The sequence below is a fragment of the Mobula hypostoma genome, chromosome 6, assembly GCF_963921235.1.
Source record: "Mobula hypostoma chromosome 6, sMobHyp1.1, whole genome shotgun sequence".
In the NCBI taxonomy this organism is placed as follows: Eukaryota; Metazoa; Chordata; class Chondrichthyes; order Myliobatiformes; family Myliobatidae; genus Mobula; species Mobula hypostoma.
This window is the reverse complement of record NC_086102.1, coordinates 100,064,296-100,085,273: the sequence shown is the minus strand read 5'-3', so window position 1 is coordinate 100,085,273 and position 20,978 is coordinate 100,064,296. Positions and strand designations below refer to the sequence as shown.

The following is a 20,978-nucleotide window of genomic DNA, read 5'->3' as shown; positions in this document are numbered from 1 at the left end:
CAATCTGGTTGCAGCCTCATCTCTACCTACTCCGATGATCTTGCACTATTAGCTTGTTAAGAATCTTTTACCTTAAAAATATGCAAAAACCGCTCTGAGGAATTGAGTTTCAAGGATCAACTTTACTCATCATATAGAAATTTGCTGTGGTGTGTTTTTATGTCATGCAATAAAAAACAATTATAAAGAATAAAGATTTGCTCTCAGAGGCAACTTATTAGGTACACCTGCTGGCTAATGCAAATGTCTAATCACTACATAAAAGCATGCAGACATGGTCAAGAGGTTCAGTTGTTGTTCAGACTAAACATCAGAATAGGGAAGTAATATGATCTAAGTGACTTTGACCATGGAATGGTTGTTGGTGCCAGATGGGGTGGTTTGGATATCTCAGAAACTGTTGACCTCTTGGGATTTTCATGCACAATAGTCTCTAGAGTTTACAGAGAAAGGTGTGGAAAAACAAAAAAAATCCAGTGAGCATTCTGTGGGTGAGAATGCCTTGTTAATGGGGTGGTCAGAGGAGAATGGCCAGACTGGGTTCAAGCTGACAGGAAGGTGACATAAAATATAAAAATAAAGTAATAAGCACAGATATGGAATTAAATGTGCAAAAATACATTAATACTGAACTGTATTTACAATGTAAACAGCATTATAAAAAGTGTATGAAAAGTGATTGTAATACAGTGAAAGAGGGTTTTCGGGGTTGCTAATTGGAATGATTGATCAGGGTAACTGTCTGGGGAAGATGGTGTGAAGTTTTTGCATTAACCCTATTACACTTTCCAGAGGGGAGCTTTTGGAAAAAGCAGCTTGCAGCTGGATAGTGTCGCAGTGATTCTTCCAGCCTGGACATGTACATGTCCTGTGAATTTTAAAATTCTCATGACCCTCCTGAGAGACTTTGCTTCATCTCGTTCATGAATAGGAACCACTTATTTGTAAAGAGTGTCCCTTGTTTCAAATTCTGCCACTTGAGGTGACATCCCCTCCACATCCACCCTGCCTTAACTCCTTTCAGTTGTGCACTCTCACTCTCACTCTCCTGAAGTCCAGCAATTGCAAATGCATCTAATTCTCTGATCAAAGTTGCCATGCAAGTTAAGAAGGTGTATAAAAGAGGAGAGAGCCTTTGGGTAAAATCAGACCACAGGACCCAATGAAAAGGACTTTTCAAAATCAACCTGCAACAGTCAACTTGATTGAGACATGGTTTACCAGCGATTCACTAGCTTTGACACCGTCTCTTCTCTGAAGATAGACGAAAGTGGTAGGTTGTCGAGGGTTACTGCGAGACATTCATATGATGCAGAGCTGAGTTCAGAAGTTGCAGACGGCACTGAATCTGAAATGTGTGAAGTCATTCATTTTGGAAGGTCGAATTTGAAGGCAGAATACAGGGTTAATGGCAGCATTCTTAGCAGTGTGGAGGAACAGAGGGATCTTGGGGTCCATATCCATAGATTAGTCAAAGTCACGTGCAAGCTGATAGAGTTGAAGGCATCTGGTGTGTTGGCCCACATTAAGTGGGGGATTGAGTTTAAGAACCTTGGGGTAATGTTGTAGCTCTATAAAACTCTGGTTAAATCACACTTGGACTACTGTGTTCATTTCTGCTTGCCTCATTATAGGAAGAATGTGGGAGCTTTAGAGAGGGTGCAGGGGAAATTTGCCATGATGCTGCCTGAATTTGAGAGCATGTCTCATGAAGACAGGCTGAGCAAGCTAGGGCTTTCCTCTCTGGAGTGAAGGGGAATGAGCCAAAGACCTTTTCCTAGGGTGGAAATGAGGACTGTGTGGGGGCATAATTTTAAAGTGATTGGAGGGAAGTATGGGTGGGATGTCTGAGGTAATGTTTTACGACACAGAGAGTGGTGGGTACATGGAACATGCTGCATTACATTAGGGTCATTAGGGGCGTTTAAGAAATACATTATGTTATATTAAGGCCATTTAAGAAAGTCTTAGATAGACATGTGGATGCTAGAAAGTAGAGGGCTATGAGGGAGGGAGGGTTAGATTGATCTTACAGTGGGTATAAGTTCTGCATAATCTAGTGGGAAAAGTGCCTGTACTGTGCTGACGTGTTCTATATTTGATGTTCCATCAGACAACCCACGTATATCAATGCAGAAAATTCGCAAGAGGATTTTTTTAATCAATACATCTTTCTGCATACATTTTTCTTCAAGTATGTACCAATGAAGCAAAGAAGCCAGTCTGGCAGTGAAATTATGAAAGCCGATGAAAAACAGTAAAAAATTAATGCCACTTGTTGATGGCGTGGATTGTTTAACTAAGTGGAAGTTGCACTGACCTATGGCATTGAGTGATGGATATCTTCGGCCTGATCTCCAAGATCTGCAACCTGCCAAGCATCTCCATGTTTTCTTTGTGGTTACCAGTCTGGCTCACTGCTTCCCCCTCTCTGCCCTGCCATCTGTACACAATGACTGGTGATGAGTGTGTCTGCTCTTCTCTGCTGGTGCTCGCTCTAACCTGTGGAGAGCTGGAAAGTCCATTTGAAAGTCCATTGGACTTCACACAAGCCAGGCCAGGTGGTGCTGGCACACTCTTTGTGCAAAGCAGCCATCACAACCCAAATCCAATGTCCGCAAAGAGCTTTAGCCAGAGGATGGTGAACCTGTGGAGTTCATTATTACAGACGGCCGTGGAGGCCAAAACATTGAGTATATTTAAAGCAGAGGCTGATGGATTCTTCATTAGTAAGGGTGTCCAGGGTTCTGGGAGAAGGCAGGAGAGCCTCTGAGTAGCAACATATTCACACAGAGCGGAGTAGATGTGTGGAAATAGGTGCCAGAAGAAGTGTTTGAGGCAGGTACTTTAGATACATTTAGAAGTGTGTGGGCAGGTACATGGATGGCAAGTGATGTGGTCCAAGTACTGTGAAGTTGGATTAATTTAAATATACGTATTAGTTGGCATGGACGAGTATAGGATGAAGGCCTTTTTCCGTGCTATGTAACTATGACTCTGTAAGTTAACATATTTCAGTATCTGGATGCAGGGTGTTAAGATAGCAGAAGGATTGATTTGAATCAATTCTTGTGGAGCAAGCAAAATAAAAAATCTGAGATAAACTTATGGTATCAAAAACAAAAGGGGGTCTATATGGGCTTAGAACATAGAACACACAGCACAGTACAAACCCTTTGGCTCAACTCTTAACCTATCCCAAGATCAAACTAACCTTTCCCTCCATTTTTCTATTATCCATGTGTCCAAGGGTATCTTAACTGTCCCTAAAGTGTCACCCCCTGACAGGGTGTGACACACTTTGTGCAAAAATTTACCTCTGACATCCCTCCTCTACTTTCCTCCAATCACCGAGAAGTGATGTCCCCTCATATGAGCATTTGTGATTGTCCCCTGTCCTGGGGGAGGCTAAGAAGCTCTGCTTGTGGTCCATCCAAACAGAAGTACATTAAGGTAGTAAAAGAAAAAAGAATGCAGAATACAGTGCAGCAGCTACAGAGAAAGTGCGACAACATTATCACAGATTTCGACAGACTTTAGGACAGAGGTTTAATCGAAGGCCTCATCTATCCCAGACATTCTCTCTTCTCCCTTTTCCCTTTGGGCAGAAGATACAAAAGCCTGAAAGCATGTACTACCCAGCTCAAAGATGGCTTCACTGTTGTCAGACTCTTGAACAGACTTCTTGTATGATAAGATAAACTTTTGGCTTCACAATCTACCTTGTTATGATCTTCCAAATTATTGTTTCCCTACACTGCCTTTTTCGGTAGCTTTTACAGTCTATTCTGCGTTATCGTTTTTCGTTATTCTAGCTCAATGCACTGTGTAATGATTTGATCTGTGTGAACAGTACACAAGACTGTGACAATAATAAGCTAATACCAATTTAAAATAGTCAAATAATTATGATAAATATAGTGAGAGGATCTGCTGGGATCAGACCATGAGGCATCGGAGCAGAATTAGGCCATTCAGTCCATCGAGTCTGCTTCACCATTTCAATCTGGCTGATCCATTTCCCTCTCAACCCCATTCTCCTGCCTTCTCCCTGTAACCTTTCATGCCCTGACTAATCAAGAAACAATCAATCTCCGCCCTTAATACTCTCAGTAACTTGGCCTCCACAGCCGCCCGTGACAATGAATTCCACAGATTCAACATTCTCTGGCTAAAAAAATTCCTCCTCATCTCCATTCTAAATGGATAGGCTCTGAGGCTGTGTCCTCTGGTCCTAGATTCCCCCACCACAGGAAACATCCTCTCCACGTCCATTCTATCTGTGCCCTTTGGTCCTGGACTCCCCCACCGCAGGAAACATCCTCTCCACATCCACTCTATCTAGGCCTTCCAACATTCGATAGATTTCATTCTTCTAAATTCCAGCAATAAAAAGGTCAGAGCCATCAAGTGCTGCTCATATGATAAACCTTTCATTCCCAGAATCATTCCTGTGAACCTCCTCTGAACCCTCTCCGATGTCAGCACATCTTTTCTTAAATAAAGGGCCCTAAACTGCTCACAGTACTGCAAGTGAGGCCTCACCAGTGCCTTATAAACCTCAGTATTACATCCTTGCTTTTATATTCCAGTCCTCTCAAAATCGGAATCAGCTCATCAACAATTGATGCACTCCTGTAACGGTGAGAGGAAGGAGTTTTTAAAGGAGATCTGGAGGGGAAGGGAGGGGGAGGGTGGATGTTTTTCACACACACACACACACACACACACACACACACACAGGCTGAGACTTGGAACACGCTATCAGAGAAGATGGAATCATATTCTATTACTGCGAACCAGAGGCATTCAGACATAGAGGGATATATACCTAAAGCAGGCACATATGATTGTTGTACCTGCTGCAGCTTTCACTGCTGACAGTGCATCCCCGTTCAGAAAAACTTGCCATGCAAGCATTCGGCATTTGCCAGTTGGATGGCAGCAGCTGTATTACTCAGATAACGGATCGATCTCCGGATGGGAACTGGCAGGAATGCTTGGATGTGTTGTACCTGGGCTAGTGAGCTGCAGAGCAAGCCAAGGTTCCCACTGCCTTTCCTGATCTGGAGATCACTGCCAAGAGTTAGAGTAGGGAAAGTTTTGCCCTTGGTGACTGGAGGACTGCCAACTCTGATTGGATGCTTTCTGGAGACTTCATCACATAGCTTCCAGTTCCTGTTATCAAAGAGCTTTTAAAACATTATTAATTTTTTTATTGAGAGATACAACATGAAACCGACCCTTTTGCCCCAACAAGGCAGCAACCCATTGATTTAACTCTAACAGGACAATTTACAATGACCAAGTAACCTACTAACTGGTATGTCTTTGGACTGTGGGAGGAAACCAGAGCACCTGGAGAAACTCGTGCTCATGGGGAGCACGTACAAATTTCTTACAGAGGACGCCGCAGTTGAACTCTGAACTCCGACACCCCGGGCTGTAATAACATCACACTAACCATTATGCTTCCATGGCTCCCTAATTAGCCCTCACAGACAGAAATATCTTTAGAATTAAGTAACAAAATTTAGACATTTTTAATCTCTCCCTCTCCCAGTGTAGAGTGCCCTCCTGCTTCAGAACATCCACCATTGTTCCGGTAACTAGAAAGACAAAGGTAACATGTCTGAATGACTGGCGTCCTGTCACACTCACCTCAATAATAAGCAAATGCTTTGAGAGGCTGGTCAAGGACGACATCTGCAGCTTGCCGCCACCCACACTGGATCCCCTACAATTCACCTACCAACACAACTGATCGACAGATAATGGAATAGCCACAGCTCTACACACTGTCCTTACACATCTGAAGAAGAAGGATGCTTATGTGAAAATGCTGTTCTTGGACTACAGTTCAGCATTCAACACCATAATTCCCTCCAGGCTTAACAAGAAGCTCAGAGACCTCGGCCTTCACCCTGCCTTGTGTAGCTGGATCCTGGGCTTCCTGTCAGGTCACCAGCAGGTGCTAAAAGTGGGTTTCCTCACCTCTACCCCTCTGCCCCTCAACACAGGTACCCCTCAGGGCTGTGCCCTAAGCCCCCTCCTTTACTCTCTGTATACCCATGATTGTGTTGCCACCTACAGCTCCAATCTGCTAATTAAATTTGCTAATGATACTACATTGATTGGCCTAATCTCAAATAAGAATGAGGCAACTGACAGAGAAGAAGTCATCACCCTGACACAGTGGTGTCAAGAAAACAACCTCTCCCTCAAAGTCGCAAAAACAAAGGAGTTGGTTGTGGACTACAGGAGGAATGGAGACGGGCTAACCCCTATTGACATCAATGGAGCTGGGGTTGAGAGAGTGAACAGCTTTAAGTTCCTCAGCATACACATCACCGAGGATCTAACGTGGTCTGTACATACTGGATATGTGGTGGAAAAAGCATAACAACGCCTCTTTCACCTCAGACAGTTGAAAAAGTTTGGGTATGGGCCCCCAAATCCTAAGAGCTTTCTACAGGGGCACAATTGAGAACATCCTGACTGGCTGCATCACTGCCTGGTATGGGAACTGTACTTCTCTCAATCACAGGACTCTGCAGAGAGTGGTGTGGACAGCCTAGTGCATCTGTAGATGTTAACTTCCGTCTATTCAGAACATTTACAGAGACATGTGTGTAAAAAGGACCCAAAGAATCACTGGGGACCCAAGTCACCCCAACCACAAACTGTTTCAGCTGCTACCATCTGGGAAACGGTACTGTGGTATAAAAAGGACCAACAGGCCATCAGACTGCTTAATTCATGCTGACGCAATTGTATTTCTATGTTATATTGACGAACCTGTTGTACAAAATATTTATTATAAATTGCTGTAATTGCACATTGCATATTTAGACAAAGACATAATGTAAAGATTTTTACTCCTCGCATATATGAAACATGTAAGTAATAATGAAGTCAATATAAAGTCAAAAGATAACAGGGAAAGAGTCACTTTATTTAATGCTTTTAAGATTTAAATGGTAGAGTGATTGGTATTGCTTTATTATTATCATGTGTTAAGATACAGCGAAAAGCTTGTCTTGCATACAGTCTATACGAATCAAATCATTACACAGTGCATACAGACAGAATAAGGTAAAACAATAGCAATACAGAATAAAGTGTAAAAGTTACCGAAAAAGTGCGATGCGGATAAACGATAAAGTGCGAGATCACAATGAGGCTATTTGTGAGGCCAAGCGTCCATCTTATTGTTCATGTAGTTTTCATAAATTCTATTGTATTTCTTTATTTTCTTGTTACTATGTGCAAAAAATGAATCTCAAGGTAGTATATGGTGACATATATGTACTTGGATAATAAATTTACTTTGCCATTGCTCTGATTTTGGGGAGGTCCATTCAAGAGTCTGGTTCAGTGAGACAAAAGCTGCCCTTAAGCCTGTGGTAAATGCTGCAGTAAGTCAGTGTTTGGTGGGCAAACGTATCAGCAATTGGTGCACAGCAAGATTCCACCACAAGCCAATACAGAGTCAATAAGTGACCCATTCACAAAAAGGAAGCTTGGTCATCAGATTTGGAGAAGAGTGAATAGGTTCAGTGATGACCCTTCATTGGAGCAGACCTATATATCCGACATTTAGGTGAAGGGATCAATGACAGTATGTATGTGGTGAAGAAATTACTCTCTACCTTGGGAGTAATTCCAAGTTTGATGTAAATTTTTACAGGACATGTAGGAGCTCATCAAGAATGAATGCTAGGGCACTGACGAATGCAATAGAACAAAGGTGTCTGGGAATACTGGTCCACAGTTAAATGAAAATGGCACCACAGGTAGATAGGGTCATAAAGAGAGCTTTTGTCACTTTGGCCTTCATAAGTTGAAGCACTGAGTACAGGAGATGGAATGTCATGTTGAAGTTGTATAAGACATTGGAGAGGCTTAATGTGGAGTTCTGTGTGCAGTTTTGGTCACCTACCTACAGGAAAGATGTAAACAAGGTTGAAAGAGTATGGAGAAAATTTACAAGGATGTTGCTGGGACTGGAGAACCCAAGTTACATGGCAAGATTGAATAGGTTAGAACTTTATTCCTTGGAACATAGAAGCTTGAGAGGAAATTTGATAGAAGTATACAAAATTCTGAGGAGTATGATAAAAGCAAGCAGGCTTTTTCTACTGAGGTTGGGTGGGACTACAACCAGAGGTCATGGGTTAAGGGTGAAAGGTGAAAAGTTTAAGCGGAACATGAGGGGAAACTTCTTCACTCAGAGAATTGTGAGAGTCTGGAACAAGCTGGCAGCACAAGTGGTGCAAATGAGCTCAATTTCAACTTTTAAGAGACGTTTGGATAGATACATGGATGGTAGGGGTATGGAGGGCTCTGTTGTTGGGAGTGAGCAGTTTAAATGGTTTGGCACAAACTAGATGGGCTGAAAGGCCTGCATTTGTGCTATACTTTTCTATGACTATGTCTCTACTGAATGGTGATCTTATGAACAACAGGAATAAAAACAAGAGTAGATTATGCATGTGTGAGCACGTGGCCAAGTGGTTAAGGCATTGGACTAGCTACCTGAAGGTTGTGAGTTCGAGCCCCAGCCGAGGGAACGTGTTGTGTCCTTGAGCAAGGCACTTAATCACACATTGCTCTGCAATGACACTGCCAAGCTGTATGGGTCCTAATGCCCTTCCCTTGGACAACATTGGTGTCGTGGAGAGGGGAGACTTGCAGCATGGGCAACTGTTGGTCTTCCATACAACCTTGCCCAGGCCTGCGCCCTGGAGAGTGAAGACTTTCCTAATGGATGCCTTTATTTAGATTATGCATCCTGTAAAATTTTCTCTGGCATGCAGTAAGATATTAGCTGACATGTAAAACAAAGCTGCTGGAGGAACTCAGTGGATTGGTGGAGGTAGAGGAATGATCAACGTTTCAGGTCGAAACTGTGCATAGGACCATAAGGCAAGAGAGCAGAATTAGGCCATTTGGTCTCTTAAATCTGCTTCACAATTTCTACTCTCCCTTTGTCCCCACAGTTACTGCCTGGCTCGCAGAGTTCCTCAAGCAATTTGATTCTTGCTCTAAATTCCAGCATCTGCAGTCTACTGTGTCTGGCTGATATGAATTTTAGCTACAACTCAACTTTAGTAAATTGGTTTATTATTGTCCTATGTAAGTAAAAATACTTGTTTTGCATACAGTCCCTACAGATGAATTCATTACAACGAGCATTGAGGTAGTACCAGGTAAAACAATAACAGAATTCAGAATAAAGTGTTGCAGAGAAGGTGAAGTGCAGGCAGATGATAGTTCAAAATTCAAAGTTCAGAGTAAATTTATTATCAAAGTACATACGTATATTCACTTTCTTGCAGGCATTCACAGTAGAAGCAAAGAAACACAATGGAATCAGTGAAAAACTGCACACAGACAGACCAACAACCAATGCGCCAAACAAGAGAAATGGTGCAAGTGCAAAAACGAGTAGTAATTTTAAATAGAGTAGTAAATAATACTGAGAATATGGGTTATAGAGTGCTTGAAACCGAGACCATAGGTCCATAGGGTGCAAAGTCACAATGAAGTAGGTTACCAGGACAGGAGTCATTTCATTGTACAAGAAAAACATTGCAGCAATGGGAATAGAAGCTGTCCTTGAGCCTGGCCAGCGGTGCTTTCGGGGTGTTGTATCTACTTGTTTAGTAGAAAAGCATTTCAGGATGTATATGGTATACATTTCTCTGACATTAAATGAACCTTTGAACCTTTTGAACCTTTGAGTAAGGGTGTCAAAGGTTAGGAATGGGGTTGAGAGGGATAATAAATAAATCAGCTGTGATGGAATGACAGAAGACGTCTCAAAGGGCTGAATAGCCTCATTCTGTTCCTATGTCTTATGGTACGGTGAGAAACTTCTCTTGCATACAGATCAATTCATTGCAATGGTGGGGCAGCCCAGTAGCAATACTTAGTGCAATACTTTACGGAGCCAGCTGCTAAGTTACGGGATGAACACCCGCTGCTGTCTGTAAGGAGCTTGTACGTTCTCTCAGTGACCAAGTGGGTTTCCTCTGCGTGATCTGTTTTCTCCCACATTCCAAAAACGTACGGCTATGGTTAGTGAGTTGTGGGCAATAGAGCGACGACACTTGCGGGCTACCCAGCACAATCCTCACTGATTTGATTTGACACACCCTATGCATTTCACTATACATTTCAATGTACATGTGACAAATAAAGCTAATCTTTATCTTTAATCTTAGTTTTAATAGTGCTTTGAAGCAGTACAAAGGAAAATAATAACAGTGCAAAAAATGCTGCGAAGAAAGATATATAGGTACAGGTAGATTTTTAGAGACATAGAAATTAGACTTAAAAGTTAGAGTGATTATAACAGAAGTAATGAATCGATGTATGAAACAGCTTGCAATGAGTCGCATGTTCTGGTGCCTATCTATTTCTTTTAATCCCTAAAATCCACCCACCTCTTCTTTGAATATACTTAATGACTTCTTGCCCACAGCTCTCTGTATGAGAAAATTCCCAAGATTTATGGCCTTCTGAAAGAAGAAAATCATTTTTATTGCATTCTTAGATTGGTTACTCTCCCCATTGCCCGACCCATCCTGAGATTATGTTTTCTAGTTTATGATAACCCCAGAAAGGAAATGTCTTATCAGTATCCAACCTGTTCAATCCCTTCAGGATGTTTCATGTTTTAGTAAGGTCACCTCCAGACCCTATCTACTCAATCTTTCCTCTCCCTCCCCCCAAGACAAACAGTGAGAAACTTTGGAGAACCTTTTCTTTATGGTTTCCAAGAAAAGTATAAATAAGCAGGCCAAACGCATGCGGCACACAGATGTCCACTTTGTCTTGTTCTCCTCCCTTGCCCTGAAGCCCTGAAACATTTTATTTATTTATGTAATTCCATTTTTTAAAGTTATTGTGGAATCTTCTTTCTCTGTTCTTTCTGGATAGGAATTGTTGGTTGTATTGACATACTGAAAAAAGCAGTAACATTCTTTATATAATTCCTGTGTTTCTGTCAATTATCTTAAATCTTCTTGTGATTAGCGATTTGGCTGGTCATCTTTGTCTAAACCACGTATATCTTGAATGTGGTTATTAAATCCTAATTGATCACTTCTGAAAACAATACCGGTATCTAGCCTCAGTCTTTCCGTAAGATCTCAAGACATAGGAGCAGAATTAGGCCATACGGCCTGCTGAATACAGCCATTGCGTCCTGGCTGATTTATTTTCCCTCTCAAACCCATTCTCCTGTCTTTTCCCCAGAACTTTTGACACCCTTACTAACCAAGAACCTATCAACCTCCACGGTAAAGACATGTTCGGCACAACTTTGTGGGCTGAAGGGCCCGTATTGTGCTGTAGGTTTTCTATGTTTCTATGTTAAATATACCCAATGACTTGCTCTTCACAACCCTGTATGCCAATGAATTCCACAGATTCACCACCTTCTGGGTAAAGAAATTCCTCCTCACCTCTGTTCTAAAGGGATGTCCTTTTCTTCCGAGGCTGCACCCATAGAACATGGGATATAGACTAGTATGGGCCCTTCACCCCACGAGTTGTGTCATCCCTTTAAACTACTCGAGGTCATTCTAACCCTTCCCTACTACACAGTACATAACCCTCCATTTTTCTTTCATCTATGTGCCTATCTATTGGAGTCTCTACCACCACCCCACCAGTGCTTTACATGTACTTACCATTCTCTTGTAAAAATCCACTTCTCATAACTCCCCTATATATTTCCCTAATCACTTTAAAAGTATGTCCTCTGGTGTGAGCCATTGTTGCCCTGGGGGAAAGAAAGAGCACTGGCTGACCTCTTAATCAATGCCTCTTATTGTCTTATACACCTCTATCAAGTCACATCTCATCCTCCTTTGCTCCAAAGAGAAAAGCTCTAGCACACTCAACCTTTTCTCTTAAGACATTTCCTCTAATTCAGACAGCATCCTGGTGATTCTCCTCTGCACCCTCTCTAAAGCTTCCACTTTAAAAGAGGAGTGGTGACATTACCAGTCAGGGAAAATGTCATGGCAGTGCTCTGTCAAGACAGACTGGAGAACTCATCCAGTGAGGTGTAATTGGTGGAACTGAGAAATAAGAAATGTTAATGGGGTTATATTACAGAGCACTCAACAGTCCACAGAATTTAGAGGAACAAAGTTGTCGAGAGATTGCAGGTGGTCGCAAGACACATAAGGTTATTATAGGTGGCGATTTTAACTTTCCACATTTCTACTGGGACTCCCATACTGAAAAAGGACCAGATGGGATAGAATTTGTCAAATGTGTTCAGGAAAGTTTCCTTAACGCAAGTCCCAATGAGAGGGCACGATACTTGATCTGCTTTTAGGGAATGAAACAAGGCAGGTGACAGAAATTTGTGTAGGAGAACAATTTGCAGCTGGTAATCACAATGCCATTAGTCCTCAGATTGAGATTCTAATATGGAGAAAGGCCAATTTTGATGGTATCAGAAATGATCTGGCAAGTATGAATTGGGACAGGCTGTTTTCTGGCATAGGGATACTTAGGAGGCCTTCAGAAGTGAAATTTTGAGAGTACAAAGCTTGTATATTCCTGTTAGAATAAAAGGTAAAGATAACAGGTGTAGGGAACCTTGGTGTTCAAGAGATTTTGAGGCCCTGCTTAAGAGAAAAAAGGAGGTGCATTGCAGATATAGACAGGTAGGAACAATTGAGGTGCTTATGGAGTATAAGAAATGCAAGAGAACACTTAAGAAAGAAATCAGGAGGACTAAAAGAAGGCATGAGTTACCCCAGCTGACAAGAAGAAGGAGAATCCTAAAGGATTCTACAGATAAGTTAAGAGCAAAAGGACTGTAAGGGATAAAATTGGTCCTCTGGAAGATCAAAATGGTAATCAATATATGGAGCCAGAAAAGATGGTGGAGATCTTGAATGATTTTTTGTATCTATATTTACTCAGGGGACAGAGTGTACAGAAGTGAGGCAAAGTGGCTTCGACTGCATGGACCCCATACAGATTATAAAGGAGGAGGTGTTTGCTGCCCGGGGGCAAATTAGGGTGGATAAGTCCCCAGGGCCTGACAAGGCAATCCCTCAGACCCTGTGGGAGGCAACTGCAGAAATTGCAGGGGCCCTAGCAGAGATATTTAAATCATCCTTAGCTACAGGTGAAGTACCAGAGGATTGGAGGATAGTCTATATTGCTCTGCTGTTTAAGAAGGGCTCTAAAATAAGTCAGGAAATTACAGGCTGGTGAGTCTGACATCAGTAGTAGGTAAGTTATTGGAAAGTATTCTAAGGACAGGCTATATGAATGTTTGGATAGACATGGACTTATTAAGGATGGTTAGCTGGCTTTGTGCATGGTAGGTCACGTCAAACCAAACTATAGAGTTTTTTGAGGAAGTTACCAGGAAAGTGGATATTGTCTACATGGACTTTAGCAAGGCATTTGACAAGGTTCCACATGGGAGGCTGGTCAAGAAGGTTCAGTCGCCTGGCACTCAAGATGAGATAGTAAATTGGATTAGATATTGGCTTTGTGGGAGAAGCCAGAGATGGTAGTAGAAGGTTGCTTCTCTGACAGGAAGCCTGTGACTAGTGGTGTGCTGCAGATATTGGTACTGTTGTCACCTATATCAATGATTTGGATGATAATGTGTTTAACTAGATCAGCAAATTTGCAGATGACACCAAGGTTGGGGGTGCAGTGGACAGTGAGGAAAGCTATCATTGGCTTACAGAGGGATCTGGACCTGCTGGAAAGATGAGCTGAAAAATGACAGAGGAACTTAATGCATACCAGTGTGAGCTGTTGGACTTTGCCAGCCAGGGTAGGTTTTATGATAGGGCACTGAGGAATGGTGTAAAACAAAGGGGCCTGGGAAAATAGGCCATAATTTATTGAAAGTCGTGTCACAGTAGATAGGGTTGTAAAGAAAACTTTTGGCACACTGGCCTTCATAAATCAAAGTACTGGGTACAGGAGATGAGATGTTATGTTGAAGTGTATAAGACATTGGTGAAGCTTAATTTGGAGTATTGTGTGCAGTATTGGTCACCTACCTACAGGAAAGATGTAAATAAGGTTAGAAGAATACAGGAAAAATTTACAAGGATGTTGCTGGGTCTGGAGGACCTGAGTTACAAGGAAAGATTGAATAGGTTAAGACTTTATTCCTTGGAATGTAGAAGGTTGAGAGGAGATTTGATAGAGTATACAAAATTATGAGGGGTAGAGATAGAGTAAATGCAAACAGGCCTTTTTCCACTGAAGCTGGATGGGACTGCAACCAGAGGTTATAGGTTAAGGGTGAAAGGTGAAAAGTTTAAGGGGAACATAAGGGAAATCTTCTTCACTCAAGAGGGTTGTGAGAGTGTGGAATGAGCTGCCAGCTCAATTGGTGCAGGTGAGCTCGGGTTCTACGTTTAAGAGAAGTTTGGATAGGTACGTGGATAGTAGGGGTGTGGAGGCCTATGGTCCTGGTGCAGGTCGAAGATAGTAAGCAGTTTAAGTTGTTTGACACAGATTAGATGGGCCAAAGAGCCTGTTTGTGTGTTGTATTTTTCTATGACTCTATGACTCTATCCTTCCTATAATGAGGTGACCATAAATGAACACAATATTTCAAATGTAGTCTAACCGGAGTGCTTTAGAGCTGCACTAACACCAAGATCTCTATCATTAACATCCACCAAAATCTCAACTGAAATACCATGACTTCAAGATGCTGCAACAAGTGACTCACTTCTTGACACTCCAAGTCAAGACCCCACCCAGCCCAGCCATTCTCTCTTCTCCCCATTCCCATCGGGCAGAAGATACAAAAGCCTGTGTGCCATCAGGCTCACGGACAGCTTCTATCCCACTGTTATAAGATTACTGATTTGTTCCCTAGTATGATAAGATGGAATCTTGACCTCATTATGATCTTGCACCTTATTGTTTGCCTACACTGCACTTACTCTGTAGCTGTAAACTTTATTCTGCATTCTGTTATTCTTTAACATGTACTACCTCAATGCACTATGCAACGATGTGATCTGTATACAAATCAAGCTTTCTGCTGTACCTCAGCACCATAAAGCTCTACAGGTCCTTTGCTCCACCTAGTTCATGCTGAATTATTATGCTGATTAGTCCCATTGAGCCACAGCTGGATGATATCCCTCTCATCCATGTACTTATCCAAATTTCAAAAAGTGTGACCATAATAAACCATTTCCAATTCCGAATGCAACAGAACCTTGATCACACACTCTCCACTTGCCCCACTAACTCTGAAGAACTTCAGCATCACCCATTTCACTTTATTTGTCTGTCTGCACTGCACTTCCTCTATAACTGTAACACTGTAGAACATAGGCATTTACAGCACATTACAGGCCCTTCACCTACAACGTTGTGCCAACCATGTAACCTACTCTAGAGACGACTTAGAATTACCCTACCGCATAGCCCTCTATTTTTCTAAGCTCCATGTACTTGTTTAAGAGGCTGTTAAAGGACCTTACTGTATCTGCTTCCACCACCGCCATTGGCAGTGCATTCCACGTACTCACCACGCTCTGTGTGTAAAACTTACTCCTGACATTCCCTTGGTACCTATTTCCAAGCACTTTAAAACTATGTCCCCTCACGTTAACCATTTCAGCACTGGGAAAAAGCCTCTGGCTACCTACATGATCAATGCCTCTCATCGTCTTAAACACCTCTATCAGATCACCTCTCATCCTCCATCGCTTCAAGGAGAAAAGGTCAAGTTCACGCAACCTATTCTCATAAGGTATGCCCTTCAATCCAGGCAATGTCCTTGTAAATCTCCTCTGTACGTTCTCTATAGTATCCACATCCTTCCTGAAGTGAGGTGACCAGAAATGAACACGGTACTCCAACTGAGGTCTGACCAAGATCTTATATAGCTGTAACATTACCTCATGGCTCTTGAACTCAATCCCCTGGATGATAAATGCTAATAAACCATACACCTTCTTAACAACACTGTCAATCTGCGCAGCAGCTTTGAGTGTCCTATGGACACAGACCCCAAAATCACTCAGATCCTCCACACTGCCAAAAGTCTTACCATTAATATTATATTCTGTCTTCAAATTGGACCTACAAAATGAACTACTTCACACTTATCTGTGTTGAACTCCATCTGCCACTTCTCAGCCCAGTTCTGCATCCTATCAATGTCCCGCTGTAACCTGTGACAACCCTCCAGACTATCCACAACACCCCCAACCTCTCTAAGTAAACAAATAATATCAGCTTCCAATAGATCCATGAAGATGTTGACACCCAGGATCTTGAATCTGCTCACCCTTTGCACCATTAACCCCTCGATGAGACTGGTGTCTGGTCTCCTGACTTCCCCTTCCTGAAGTCCACAACCAATTCCGTGATCTTACTGACGTTGAGAGCAAGGTGGTTTGCAACACTACTCAACCAGCTGATTGATCTGTCGTAACCCTGTACTCGACGACGTGTATTTGTAACGGTGACTGATTTGTACAGAATAAGATCCCACAAACTGCGATGGTAATCTGTGCTGGTGCTGTCACTGGAGGGGTTAACACAGAGTTTTGGGATGAGGTGGGCACTGAGTTCATTGCTGGTGTAGTGCTGTTGACAGGATTGGCAGTTGATTGGGCAATAACAGTGGGACATTAGTTTCTTAGTGAAAGCCACTGACCAGACTCTCACAGTGAAGCTTTGCTGATGGCATCCCTCAAGTGTTGCCACATTTCTGGCATCAACATTAGCATACCCATAGATCACTAACTCTAACCGTACGTGGAAGGAAACTGGAGCACCAGGAGGAAGCCCACATGTTCACAGGGAGAGCATGCAGACTCCTTACACAGAGCAGCAGGAATCAAATCCTGATCTTACTGTTACCTACTGTAAAGCATTGTACTACTGTGCCCACGTCCTTAGATGCCTGCAACTGTTAGTGCAGGATACGATCAGGTCCCTGAGCTCTCTGGGTTAGTGGGGAGACAGAAAAGGATAGAAACATAGAAACATAGGAAATAGGTGCAGGAGTAGGCCATTCGGCCCTTCGAGCCTGCACCGCCATTTATTATGATCATGGCTGATCATCCAACTCAGAACCCTGCACCAGCCTTCCCTCCATACCCCCGATCCCTTTAGCCACAAGAGCCATATCTAACTCCCTCTTAAATATAGCCAATGAACTGGCCTCAACTGTTTTCTGTGGCAGAGAATTCCACAGATTCACCACTCTCTGTGTGAAGAAGTTTTTCCTAATCTCGGTCCTAAAAGGCTTCCCCTTTATCCTCAAACGGTGACCCCTCGTTCTGGACTTCCCCAACATCGGGAACAATCTTCCTGCATCTAGCCTGTCCAATCCCTTTAGGATTTTATACGTTTCAATCAGATCCCCCCTCAATCTTCTAAATTCCAACGAGTACAAGCCGAGTTCATCCAGTCTTTCTTCATATGAAAGTCCTGCTATCCCAGGAATCAATCTGGTGAACCTTCTTTGTACTCCCTCTATGGCAAGGATGTCTTTCCTCAGATTAGGGGACCAAAACTGCACACAATACTCCAGGTGTGGTCTCACCAAGGCCTTGTACAACTGCAGTAGTACCTCCCTGCTCCTGTATTTGAATCCTCTCGCTATAAATGCCAGCATACCATTCGCCTTTTTCACCGCCTGCTGTACCTGCATGCCCACTTTCAATGACTGGTGTATAATGACACCCAGGTCTCGTTGCACCTCCCCTTTTCCTAATCAGCCACCATTCAGATAATAATCTGTTTTCCTATTTTTGCCACCAAAGTGGATAGCTTCACATTAATCCACATTAAATTGCATCTGCCATGAATTTGCCCATTCACCCAACCTATACAAGTCACTCTGCATCCTCTTAGCATCCTCCTCACAGCTAACACTGCCGCCCAGCTTCGTGTCATCCGCAAACTTGGAGATGCTGCATTTAATTCCCTCATCCAAGTCATTAATATATATTGTAAACAACTGGGGTCCCAGCACTGAGCCTTGCGGTACCCCACTAGTCATTGCCTGCCATTCTGAAAAGGTCCCGTTTATTCCCACTCTTTGCTTCCTGTCTGCTAACCAATTCTCTATCCACATCAATACCTTACCCCCAATACCGTGTGCTTTAAGTTTGCACACTAATCTCCCGTGTGGGACCTTGTCAAAAGCCTTTTGAAAATCCAAATATACCACATCCACTGGTTCTCCCCATCCACTCTACTAGTTACATCCTCAAAAAATTCTATGAGATTCGTCAGACATGATTTTCCTTTCACAAATCCATGCTGACTTTGTCCGATGATTTCACCGCTTTCCAAATGTGCTGTTATCACATCTTTGATAACTGACTCCAGCAGTTTCCCCACCACCGACGTTAGGCTACCCGGTCTATAATTCCCTGGTTTCTCTCTCCCTCTTTTTTTAAAAAGTGGGGTTACATTAGCCACCCTCCAATCCTCAGGAACTAGTCCAGAATCTAATGAGTTTTGAAAAATTATCACTAATGCATCCACTATTTCTTGGGCTACTTCCTTAAGCACTCTGGGATGCAGACCATCTGGCCCTGGGGATTTATCTGCCTTTAATCCCTTCAATTTACCTAACACCACTTCCCTACTAACATGTATTTCGCTCAGTTCCTCCATCTCACTGGACCCTCTGTCCCCTACTAGTTCTGGAAGATTATTTATGTCCTCCTTAGTGAAGACGGAACCAAAGTAATTATTCAATTGGTTTGCCATGTCCTTGCTCCCCATAATCAATTCACCTGTTTCTGTATGTAGGGGACCTACATTTGTCTTTACCAGTCTTTTCCTCTTTACATATCTATAAAAGCTTTTACAGTCAGTTTTTATGTTCCCCGCCAGTTTTCTCTCATAATCTTTTTTCCCCTTCCTAATTAAGCCCTTTGTCCTCCTCTGCTGAACTCTGAATTTCTCCCAGTCCTCAGGTGAGCCACTTTTTCTGGCTAATTTGTATGCTTCTTCTTTGGAATTGATACTATCCCTAATTTCTCTTGTCAGCCATGGGTGCACTACCTTCCTTGATTTATTCTTTTGCCAAACTGGGATGAACAATTGTTGTAGTTCATCCATGCAACCTTTAAATGCTTGCCATTGCATATCCACTGTCAATCCTTTAAGTGTCATTTGCCAGTCTATCTTAGCTAATTCACGTCTCATACCTTCAAAGTTACCCTTCTTTAAGTTCAGAACCTTTGTTTCTGAATTAACTATGTCACTCTCCATCTTAATGAAGAATTCCACCATATTATGGTCACTCTTACCCAAGGGGCCTCTCACGACAAGATTGCTAATTAACCCTTCCTCATTACTCAAAACCCAGTCTAGAATAGCCTGCTCTATAGTTGGTTCCTCGACATGTTGGTTCAAAAAACCATCCCGCATACATTCCAAGAAATCCTCTTTCTCAGCACCTTTACCAATTTAGTTCACCCAATCTACATGTAGATTGAAGTCACCCATTATAACTGCTGTTCCTTTATTGCACACATTTCTAATTTCCTGTTTAATACCATCTCCGACCTCACTACTACTGTTAGGTGGCCTGTACACAACTCCCACCAGCGTTTTCTGACCCTTAGTGTTACGCAGCTCTACCCATATCGATTCCACATCTTCCCGGTTTATGTCCTTCCTTTCTATTGCGTTAATCTCATCTTTAACCAGCAACGCCACCCCACCTCCTTTTCTTTCATGTCTATCCCTCCTGAATATTGAATATCCCTGAACGTTGAGCTCCCATCCTTGGTCACCCTGGAGCCATGTCTCTGTGATCCCAACTATATCATAATCATTAATAACAATCTGCACTTTCAATTCATCCACCTTGTTACAAATGCTCCTTGCATTGACACACAAAGCCTTCAGGCGCTCTTTTACAACCCTCTTAGCCCTTATACAATTATGTTGAAAAGTGGCCCTTTTTGATGCTTGCCCTGGATTTGTCGGCCTGCCACTTTTACTTTTCTCCTTACTACTTTTTGCTTCTACCCTCACTTTACACCCCTCTGTCTCTCTGCACTGGTTCCCATCCCCCTGTTGTGAACTAACCTCCTCTCGCCTAGCCTCTTTAATTTGATTCCCACCCCCCAACCATTCTAGTTTAAAGTCACCTTAGTAGCCCTCGCTAATCTCCCTGCCAGGATATTGGTCCCCCTAGGATTCAAGTGTAACCCGTCCTTTTTGTACAGGTTACGCCTGCGCCAAAAGAGATCCCAATGATCCAAAAACTTGAATCCCTGCCCCCTGCTCCAATCCCTCAGCCACGCATTTATCCTCCACCTCATCGCATTCCTACTCTCACTGTCGCATGGCACAGGCAGTAATCCCGAGATTACTACCTTTGCGGTCCTTTTTCTCAACTCCCTTTCCTAGCTCCCTATATTCTCCTTTCAGGACCTCATCCCTTTTCCTACCTATGTCATTGGTACCTATATGTACCACGACCTCTGGCTCCTCACTCTCCCACTTCAGGATATCTTGAACACGATCAGAAATATCCCGGACCCTGGCACCAGGGAGGCAAACTACCATCCGGGTCTCTGGACTGCGTCCTCAGAATCGCCTATCTGACCCCCTTACTATCGAGTCCCCTATCACAACTGCCCTCCTCTTCCTTTCCCTACTCTTCTGAGCTACAGGGCCGGACTCTGTGCCGGAGGCACGGCCACTGTTGCTTCCCCCAGGTAAGCTGTCCCCCCCAATAGTACTCAAACAGGAGTACCTATTGTCAAGGGGCACAGCCACCGGGGTACTCTCTATTACCAGACTCTTCCCCTTCCCCCCCCTAACCGTGACCCACTTGTCTGCCTCCTGTGGCCCTGGTGTGACCACCTGCCTGTAACTCCTCTCTATCAACTCCTCACTCTCCCTGACCAGATGAAGGTCATCGAGCTGCAGCTCCAGTTCCGTAACGCGGTCCCTTAGGAGCT

The 20,978-nt window shown here is 43.0% G+C and overlaps 1 protein-coding gene across 4 annotated transcripts in view; it reads left to right on the top strand.

Annotated features, from left to right (window-relative positions):
- The window catches only part of sema5ba (sema domain, seven thrombospondin repeats (type 1 and type 1-like), transmembrane domain (TM) and short cytoplasmic domain, (semaphorin) 5Ba), a 541,923-nt gene that overhangs the window by 180,886 nt on the left and 340,059 nt on the right, over nucleotides 1-20,978 (top strand). The gene's annotated exons all lie outside the window — the stretch shown is intronic.